The sequence below is a fragment of the Mesoplodon mirus genome (assembly GCF_964341445.2).
Source record: "Mesoplodon mirus genome assembly, chromosome: 20".
NCBI classification, from domain to species: domain Eukaryota; kingdom Metazoa; phylum Chordata; class Mammalia; order Artiodactyla; family Ziphiidae; genus Mesoplodon; species Mesoplodon mirus.
In genome coordinates this window covers 14,803,865-14,812,979 of record NC_138996.1, presented here as the reverse complement: position 1 = coordinate 14,812,979, position 9,115 = coordinate 14,803,865, and positions in this window count along the sequence as shown.

The window sequence follows — 9,115 nt, the reverse complement described above, 5'->3', positions numbered from 1 at the left end:
TCTCTCTTTTTCTTTGAAATAAACACACACACACACAAATTTCCCTTTGCAACTGGCAAACATCAAGGACTCAGCACTCGGTGACAACAACAGTATGAAATCTCCTGTCTTTTAGAATTTTCTATAGAGCTTTGACAAACTCCAGTGATAGTCAGTTTCTTTTTTCTTGCTTTTTTTTTTTTTTTTTTTTTCGTGGCAGCTAAAAAGGCTGCCCTTAGCCTGAACCAATTTATCAGTTTCAAAGGAAAGGATAATAAAACTGTCATTTCCGGCCATAGCACCAAGGGTGCTGCAGATACACTGATATTAAAGCTTATTAAAAGCAGAGCTGTCTCTTAGTCTTTCGTATCAAAATTGCTTCCAAGTCTTGTTAAGACTCCGCGTGATTCTGGATAGAAGGGGAAAAAACAAAAAATGAAAGTGACCCCAATGGGGCACTGAAGTGACTGAGCTATTAAACACCTAGCTATGGGGATGATTTTTGTGTTCTTCAATTTATCACAGACACAACCTGCCAGGAGAAAATTAATTTAAAACTCACTTCTCTCGCAGACCTGCTCAAGATACTCAAAATGTGAGAAAGGTTTACAGAAAGAGAGTCAAAATAATTGTTGAATCCTCAGAAACTTTTCTGGTTTCTACCCTTCCAGCAACTTCCAATCACTTGTACCTTCTGACATTTTATCAACAGGATTTCTGAATGAAGGCAGCAAGTAAATTTATTATTTATTCCTAACGTGGAATTATCCACAGGGATTGGTGTTGACCTAGGTAGAGAAGAGGGAGAGCAAAGACTTTCTTCCAGCAGCTGACTAAGGTTGAAGAGTCTGGCTTTCCTAATGGGAGGTGGTTGTGTGTCTTTGGAAAGAGCTCTGGAGTCAGATAAACCTTTTGTTCAAATTCTGGCTCTTCTACTCAATAGCTGCGTAAACTTGTGCAAATTATTCAACACCATGAGCTTTCTCCTCCAACAATGAAATGGAAGTATGATGGACCTAGAGATGATCATACTAAGGGAAGTAAATCAGACGAAGACAAATATATCACTCATATGTGGAATCTAATTTTTTAAAATGCCACCAATGAACTTATTTACAAAACAGAAACAGGCTTACAGGTATTGAAAACAAACTTATGGTTACCAAAGGGGAAATATGGGGGGGGAATAAATCAGGAGCTTGGGATTAACATACACACACTACTATATATGATAGATAAACAACAAGGACCAACTATATAGCACAGGGAACTCTACTCAATACTCTGTGATACCTTATATGAGAAAAGAATCTGAAAAAGAATGTATATATATGTATAACTGAATCACTTTGCTGTACACCTGAAACTAACACAACATGCTATTCAACTATTCTCCCATAAAATTTTTTTTAATGGAACTATTAATGCCCACATATAGGGTTGAAGAAAAAAAGCTCAAAAGTTTGCCACAAGAATCCCTTTTGTTGATATTAGCATTTTAAAATCATGTTCTAGCTATATGATGATCTTTTCTAAGATTTTAAAGTTGGGCATAACTTATAAAGATATTTGAATTATGTTTAAGAAAGATATTTCTGGGGACTTAAGGCATTTGTTTAAATTGCTTGTGCAACAGCTAAGAAAGTGTGCCAATCCCCTTTTCCTACTCTACTGCATTCATTGTATCAGTTCTGCTGTGGCAGAGTAAAATTTGATTCCCTAACCAGCATGTTATATTTTCCCCCTCCAATTGCCCATGTTCTGGCTGCACAACATGGGCTGATGTTAACCTGACAAAAAATTGTCAGATCAATGCTGGACAATGACGATGCTAAACTCAAGGTTTCTAAATCTAAGAGGTACAGATTAAGGCATGCGAGAGAAAGAAAAGCTTTGGCTGTTACAGCAAATCATTTCTTTCTCCTTCCCTTCCACCAATCCCCTAGACATTAGAAGAATTCTTCAAGCAAGGGAAAGAGAGAGCTATACTGGATGGATTTGAAACTCTTAGCAAAAGGTCTGTCTTTGTGGTCTCCAAACTTCCCCAACAATGTCTAAGCTGGGAGATGAGGATGGAGTGTTGATAAAACCTTTCCTTTGAAGTTGGGAGATATGAGAAAAGAGAAAAACTGGGCTATACTGATTATTTCTAGAAATCTAATAAATAGCCATGAGAGTTATTAGAAGCAGAGGGCTCCCACTCAGAGCCCTGAGTTACCGGCAGCACCCAAGTATCACGGGGTAGCATTCAGAATTTCCTATCAGCTCAGAGGGGAGTGCAGATGACCGCTGGGAGGGAGAGGAGGGGAAGAGAAGAAATACAGAGGTAGAGATGGAGATAGAGATAGAGACAGAGAGATGATGAAGGGAGGGGCAAGGAGAGTTTTAGAGTTTTATTACGGGGATAAGGGGACATGCTTCAGGATCGTGTGGCATGCCTATTCCTCCCTGGGGATTGTAAGCATCCTGTCTCCCTGGCTCCATCTCAGAAGATCGTTGGCATTAGGGAGCTGTCCAGTTGCCATTCAAAGATACCTATACACTACTGGACCAACTACCAGATACAATGAGGTTTATCTTGAGTGGAAATCTTGGAAATAAGCAACACATTTTTTTTAATGTAGTGGTTGGCTACTTTCCCTAATACACTGCTCCAGCAGTTTCTTAAGTCTTACGACTTCCTCCTCTACTCACAAGTCCTATGACCATCAAAGAGGATAGGGACAGAGGGGAAAAAAAATAGCAGAATAAAGGCACTAAGTTAAGATTATTTTTAAAAATACAAGGGACTTCCTCAGCAGTCCAGTGTTTAAGACTCCACACTTCCACTGCAGGGGGCACAGATTCCATCCCTGGCCAGGGAACTAAGATACTACATGCCTCGTGGCCAATAAATAAATATATATATATGTATATTTATTTTTATATATACACACACATACACAAGACTTGAGTTCTGAAAAGAAAACTTCACTAGAAAGTACCACAAAATAATCATAATAAGTATAACTACAACCACAGCCAGGACCACAAGAGCAAACACTGATACAATGTTTTATGTGCCAGACACTGCTCTAAGTCCTTTATATAGATTAATACATTTAATATTCACAACAGCCTTATCACTTAATTACCTTTATTATCCTCACTTTACTAATGGGGAAACTGGAACACAGAGGGGTTAATGTAACTTGCTTAGGGTGACACAGGTATAAATGGTAGAGCACAGAGTCTGAGCCTTAGTCTATTCCCCTAAACACTATACAACTGCTTTATATATAAAGTAAATATTATTACATCTGCTACTCAATTCTGTGACTTTCAGATTTATATGTACTCGCCCAGAATTGTCCCCATGATGACAGTGAAAAAATCCAAATTTAGGTCCCTGCCAAAAGTTGAGACTTAACATGATATGAAAAAAATCATGTTAACAGACCTTCCAAATTGAATACTAGAAGAAAGCAACATATGAATAAGTGTGACAATGGTATCTACTCCTAGGTCTCATTTTGTCATCTGGTCCTTAAAGCTGGATAAATGATTTGCTATAGTGAAGTGTTGCTATCAAGCTTTCTAAGGTAAAATTTTGTCTCCTGTAGTGTGAGCTCTTGGGAATACAGTTATTGCCAGGTAAGCTTGTACAGTTATTATTCCTAGAGAAAAATGTTATGACGTACAGAACGCATATACACCTCAGGAAATTAAAATATAAAATATAAAAAATTATCTATCAAACACATTGATAGACAGATAATTAGTGTTGCCCTCCATCCAGTTTCTTCCTTTTCTAATCACATCACATTTAAAAATAAATTTCAGGGGTTTCCCTGGTGGCGCAGTAGATGGGATTCTACCTGCCAATGCAGGGGACACAGGTTCACTCCCTGGTCTGGGAGGATCACACATGCCGTGGAGCAACTAAGCCCATGTGCCACAGCTACTGGGCCTGAACTCTAGAGCCCACGAACCACAACTACTGAGCCCGTGAGCCACAACTACTGAGCCCATGTGCCACAACTACTGAAGCCCGTGTGCCTAGAGCCCGTGCTCCGCAACAAGAGAAGCCACCACAGTGAGAAGCCCGTGCACCTCAATGAGGAGTAGCCCCCGCTCACCACAACTAGAGAAATCCCACGCAGCAATGAAGACACAATGCAGCCAAAAATAAATAAATAAAATAAAAATAAAAAATCTTATCTGGAAGAAAGTTAAAAAAAAAAGTTACAATGCTTTATAAATAAATAAATAAATATATATATATAAAATAAATAAATGTTTTCCAGACCTCTCTCCTGGGAAAAAAGTTTTGCCCTTGTTTTTTGGGGTTTTTTCACAGTTGTGTAAGCTGGAGGGTAGGATTTGGTTAAGAAAAGAGTGTTAGAATCTTGCTGCACGTTCCATTGTGGAGTAAACAGCCCCAGTCTTTTATTCAAGGCAGATCAACTCATGGCCACATTATTAGTTATTGTTTAGCTGCCTGGGTTTAGGAATAAATTACCGGGCTACACCAGGACCCAGGATTTTAGCTTCAGATCCAGCTGTGTTCATAACACAAGGCACAATGCTTAGTGGCACGGTCAGCCATTTAACATAAAAAGAACATGCTGTAATCAAGTGGGGACTGTTCAACTGTGTCACTCTTGGGTCCCATTTCAGGGAGCCTAGGGAACCTGCCACTGATTTTTAAAGGGAGAAGAAAAGAAAACACAAAAACTGCTCCAAATGGGGCAAGGATAAGTTTTCTCTACAGCATTTTCTTTTCCTAAAAAAAAAAAAATTTTTTTTCTTGGTTTCTACTTGTCAACATGTCCTCATTTTGAGAAAGTTGTACTAATGGCATTTAATATAAGTTACTATCAGATTCCTAGTTTTTCATCCATGTATCAGCAGCCAGGGAAAGTCAGGAGCCCCCAAAAGGCACTATTTAAGCCATCTTGGTGGCTACAACCCTTGAGAATGGGATCTAGTTCTTTGCAAGAATAATGTTACCTGCCACCTAAATAAATGCTAAGGTTTAGTGTGTGGAAATAATAAAGCCAGAGAGATGAAGTGGATTCTAGATATATTAAACCTGGAATAGCTTCAAATAACAGCCTTCAGCAATAAAGTGAAAACTCCATCCTGTATTCATAATGTCAATGTTGCTGTGGAAATTTAGCTTTAAAATATAAGCACCCAAGGTTATCTTCTCAAAAGAATCTCTTCAGACATTATTTTAAGTCCCTTTTAACATGGAAACCTGATGTTACCAATTGGGGGCCGTTGAGTGTGGACAGGAAGAATTCTTTCTGACATCCTAGTGTTACACAGGTTCCTCCTGAATTATTTGGAACTGAAGGCATTTCCACGTGGCCAAGTGCTCATTCCAAGAGGAAGGAATTATTGTGGGAAAATCGGGCCCAGATAGAAAGGTGACGTGGAGAGCTGTCCCATATTTGAAATCGTGGGATAGAAGGCTGAGGGGTGGTGTTGGAGGGAAACAGGTGCATTGTTGGACATAGAATCAAAAACTGTCATGTTCAAGTGCAAAATCCACTACAGGCTGGAAGTGAGATTAAAAGACAAATAACCACCTAACGTGCTTCCCTCTTCAATCCTGCAAAGAATTAGAAATTCTATTTGATGTATTTGGAAATGTCAAATTGGAATCAGAAGTCCTTGGGAATTCCCTGGCGGTCCAGTTGTTAAGACTTGGAGCTTTCACTGCTGTGGGCCCGGGTTTGATACCTGGTTGGGGAACTAAGGTCCCACAAGCCACTCGGCCAAAAAGGAAAAAAAAAGAAAAGAAGTCCTCTTAACTAGCACTTATCAGTTAACCTTACTGAGCCTCAGATTTCTTACCTATACACCAGAGCTAGTGAGGTATTGTCTGATTTATAATGTTCTTATGATGATCAAAAGGGAATAATGCATGCGAAACTGTACTGCAAACTGTAAAGAGTTATGTAAAGGTTATATGAAATTAGGAAGTTAAAAGGTTGTGAATGTAAGCTTCATAACATCACGGGCTTTATTTTGTTCATTGATATATCCTCAGTATCAGTCAGGCACAGGGTAAGTGCTCAATAAACAACTGTTGAGTGAAAAAATAAATAATTGTCTCATCTCTCTCTGGAAAGTCTAGAAACATTCTCGTTTAGTTTTTGAAATTCTTGTCTGAAATCACAGTGCCTTTGCCAGCAGTGGTCAACAATTGTAAATCTCTTTTTTTCTTCAGTAAAATGAGAGTGTTATCTTATTTTCCATCTCTAGGGGAGAAAATACATTATCTTATCTGATCTCTTTTAGTGATGAAAGTTGCAAAAACTGTGTGTAAATGTGTGTGTGTGTGTGTATTCATACACACATCAAGACATCAAACTAGGCCAACTGAAATGTTAGTAAAAATTCAAACTTTGAATCTCTTATACCAACACTCCCCTTGCTTACGAAGTTTAGCTCACTAACAAAATGCAAAATTGACAATGGCTTTGTTATTTTTTTTTAACTTTTTATTTTGTATTGGAGTATAACTGATTAACCATGCTGTGATAGTTTCAGGTGCACAGCAAAGTGACTCAGCCATACATATACATGTACCCATTCTCCCCCAGACTCCTCTCCCATCCAGGCTGGACAGTGGCCTTGTTATTTATGAGAGGAGCCAAGAAAACAGTTGGCCTGTCCACACAAGTACACATACACACACACAACACACGCACACAAAACAGTTCTGGTCTTTATTTTAAAATGTGACCTTATAATAACTGTTGGGGGAAAAAAAATCTCAGTTTTAGGGTTGGAAATGTCAAACCACTCCATCATATTTTGAATGGTTTTCCCATCTCTTACTGTCTTTCAAAAGTAAAAATTCACTGCTGTGAATGAAGCTGTTTCTTTATAATGGCAACTAAGCTTTCAGAGTACTGGTTATCCAGCAACACACTCTACCAGACAGCATCAAATAAAAGTTTGTGGTAATTTTGATTAGAACTGGACCGAATTTCATCTGTTTGCTAACAATAGAGGAAGGGTTTCCTAAATAATTCACGGTATAAGTAAGTGTGCTGGAAAGATATTTAAAATACTTAAAAGAAACAACTGTTTTCAAGAGCCCTCTAGCACTTGAGAAGTGCCATTTATAAACAATTAACTGACATATTACTTATAAATCATCGTTATGTGTGTGTTTAAAAAAAGGTGTCTAAAGACCTCTATTAGAAAACAATTTGCCACTCCATTTCCGTCTACTGTATATATTTGAAAGCTACAAAACTGCCTTGAAAGTATCCTACAATGCAGGTTTTTAATGTTCTGCATATTCAAATTGGAATCTGCCCCCTTCATACACATCAACCCACATATACTCTGAGACAGTGAGGTTTTACTATATTCTCTTCCCATTCAGAGAAGAAAACTATATGTTGACTATGACTTGTTCGTCTATGAGAATAGAGGGTAGGGACCCCCACTGCCTGCATCAGGGCATTGTTCCTGGTCCTCCTTATACAACTTCTCCAAGATAAGCACTGTAGGAGCCTCTGCCACAGGCCCTGCCTTGTATCCTTGGAAGAATAATTCTTAACTGTCCCTCACTGGGGTTTTGGCAAAAAGCAGAGATCACTGAGCCCAGACTTCCTTGGGGAATAGGCTGAATTACTCGTCCACTTGAGTGATGGTCCTGGTGAAATGTCTAATTGATTAAACTGCCGGGTGTTTATTATTCTAATAGTCCTGAAGAAAGTCTGGATGATTCTCCATTAACCCACAATGAAACTCTGGGGGAGTATTTCCACAGCACTTCAGAGCTTGTTAACCTAAAAGTAATTGGGCATATACATTTGGAGGGTCTTATTTGTTCTGCCAGCCCTAAGTGGAGGAAAAGAATGGCCATATTTACATTACGTAAACATTCCATTCAAAAAATCTGCAGAAATGATGTTATCTCACAGTCCTAGGAGAGATCTTGGAAAGACACCATGGCACACACATGGGCCATTATACTGCTCACATTTGATCACAAACAGCCACATATGGCTGCTCTAGCATGTATGCCTTTATTTGTAGTGGTAGATGAAACAGCAAATACATCCAGTCATGAAAATAATATGCTGGTTCATTTTTAGTATGGTTTTCCACACTCCACCTTCAGCTGGTTAATATTAATAATACAGTGCAAAGTGGGGTTGAAGAGTGAAGAGCGGGGAAGGAACACGGCAGAAGTCAGCATGGGAATGTTGTCAATATGCAAGAACATTCTAAAACTTTGCTGGAATAGATGAGTAACGGTGTTAGCAAGACGAGCAGAAGGGAATGTCTTTGAAAGGGTAACCACAAAGCTGAAGGAAGAGAATGAGGATTGCGATCAGGAGGGGGACTAGGCATTGGAAACAATTTGCCGTGGTTTGATCCAGATTAACTCTGCTTTATAGCCATGGTGTGATTGTCCTTGCATTTTTATTTGATCCACAGCTTGCATTCGGCTCTCACCTGGGAGTGCTTTAAATACTCGTGACCTTTGATAATACACTTCTTCCTTGTATATCCTTTCCCCTCCCTCCCTGAGATAATGCAGTGTCAGACGTATAGCTACACTGCAGGGAGAGTTACATAGGCACAGAGTTTCTCAATTCCTTGAGCTATGGAAACGGATTAACAAGTGTCTGAATTGGTCTCATTCTCCAGATGTAATTGTGAGTGAATCAGAGCAAGCTGGGCATTTCACATGGTGAAACTCGCTTGTGATAGCTGACACTACTTACACTTCACTTTAAATCTTCTTGTCCTCACATACCTCCAAGTCATTTGATCATCTTTTCCAGCTCCAGATACCACTGTGATGATCACCTTTATGTAGACTCCAAATAACATCATGTGGGCACAATCCAACAGCACTTTGCTGCATATCTGTCATCTACCCCTCACTTCCTACCCAGGGGCCTCGCTGTTGATACCGAAGCACATGATGTCACAGGCTGCTGTGCACCCTTGCATGTGCAACTAGGAAGTATAGGGGAATTACTATCCCATGGAACAAGCTTTCGACCAATGGGAAACAGGATACAGCTTACAAATTTGTCTCCCATTCTCCTTCAATGGACTGTTCAACAACTTAAGTACTTGGAGGACAGCTACAGATAGTGAGAAATACTAG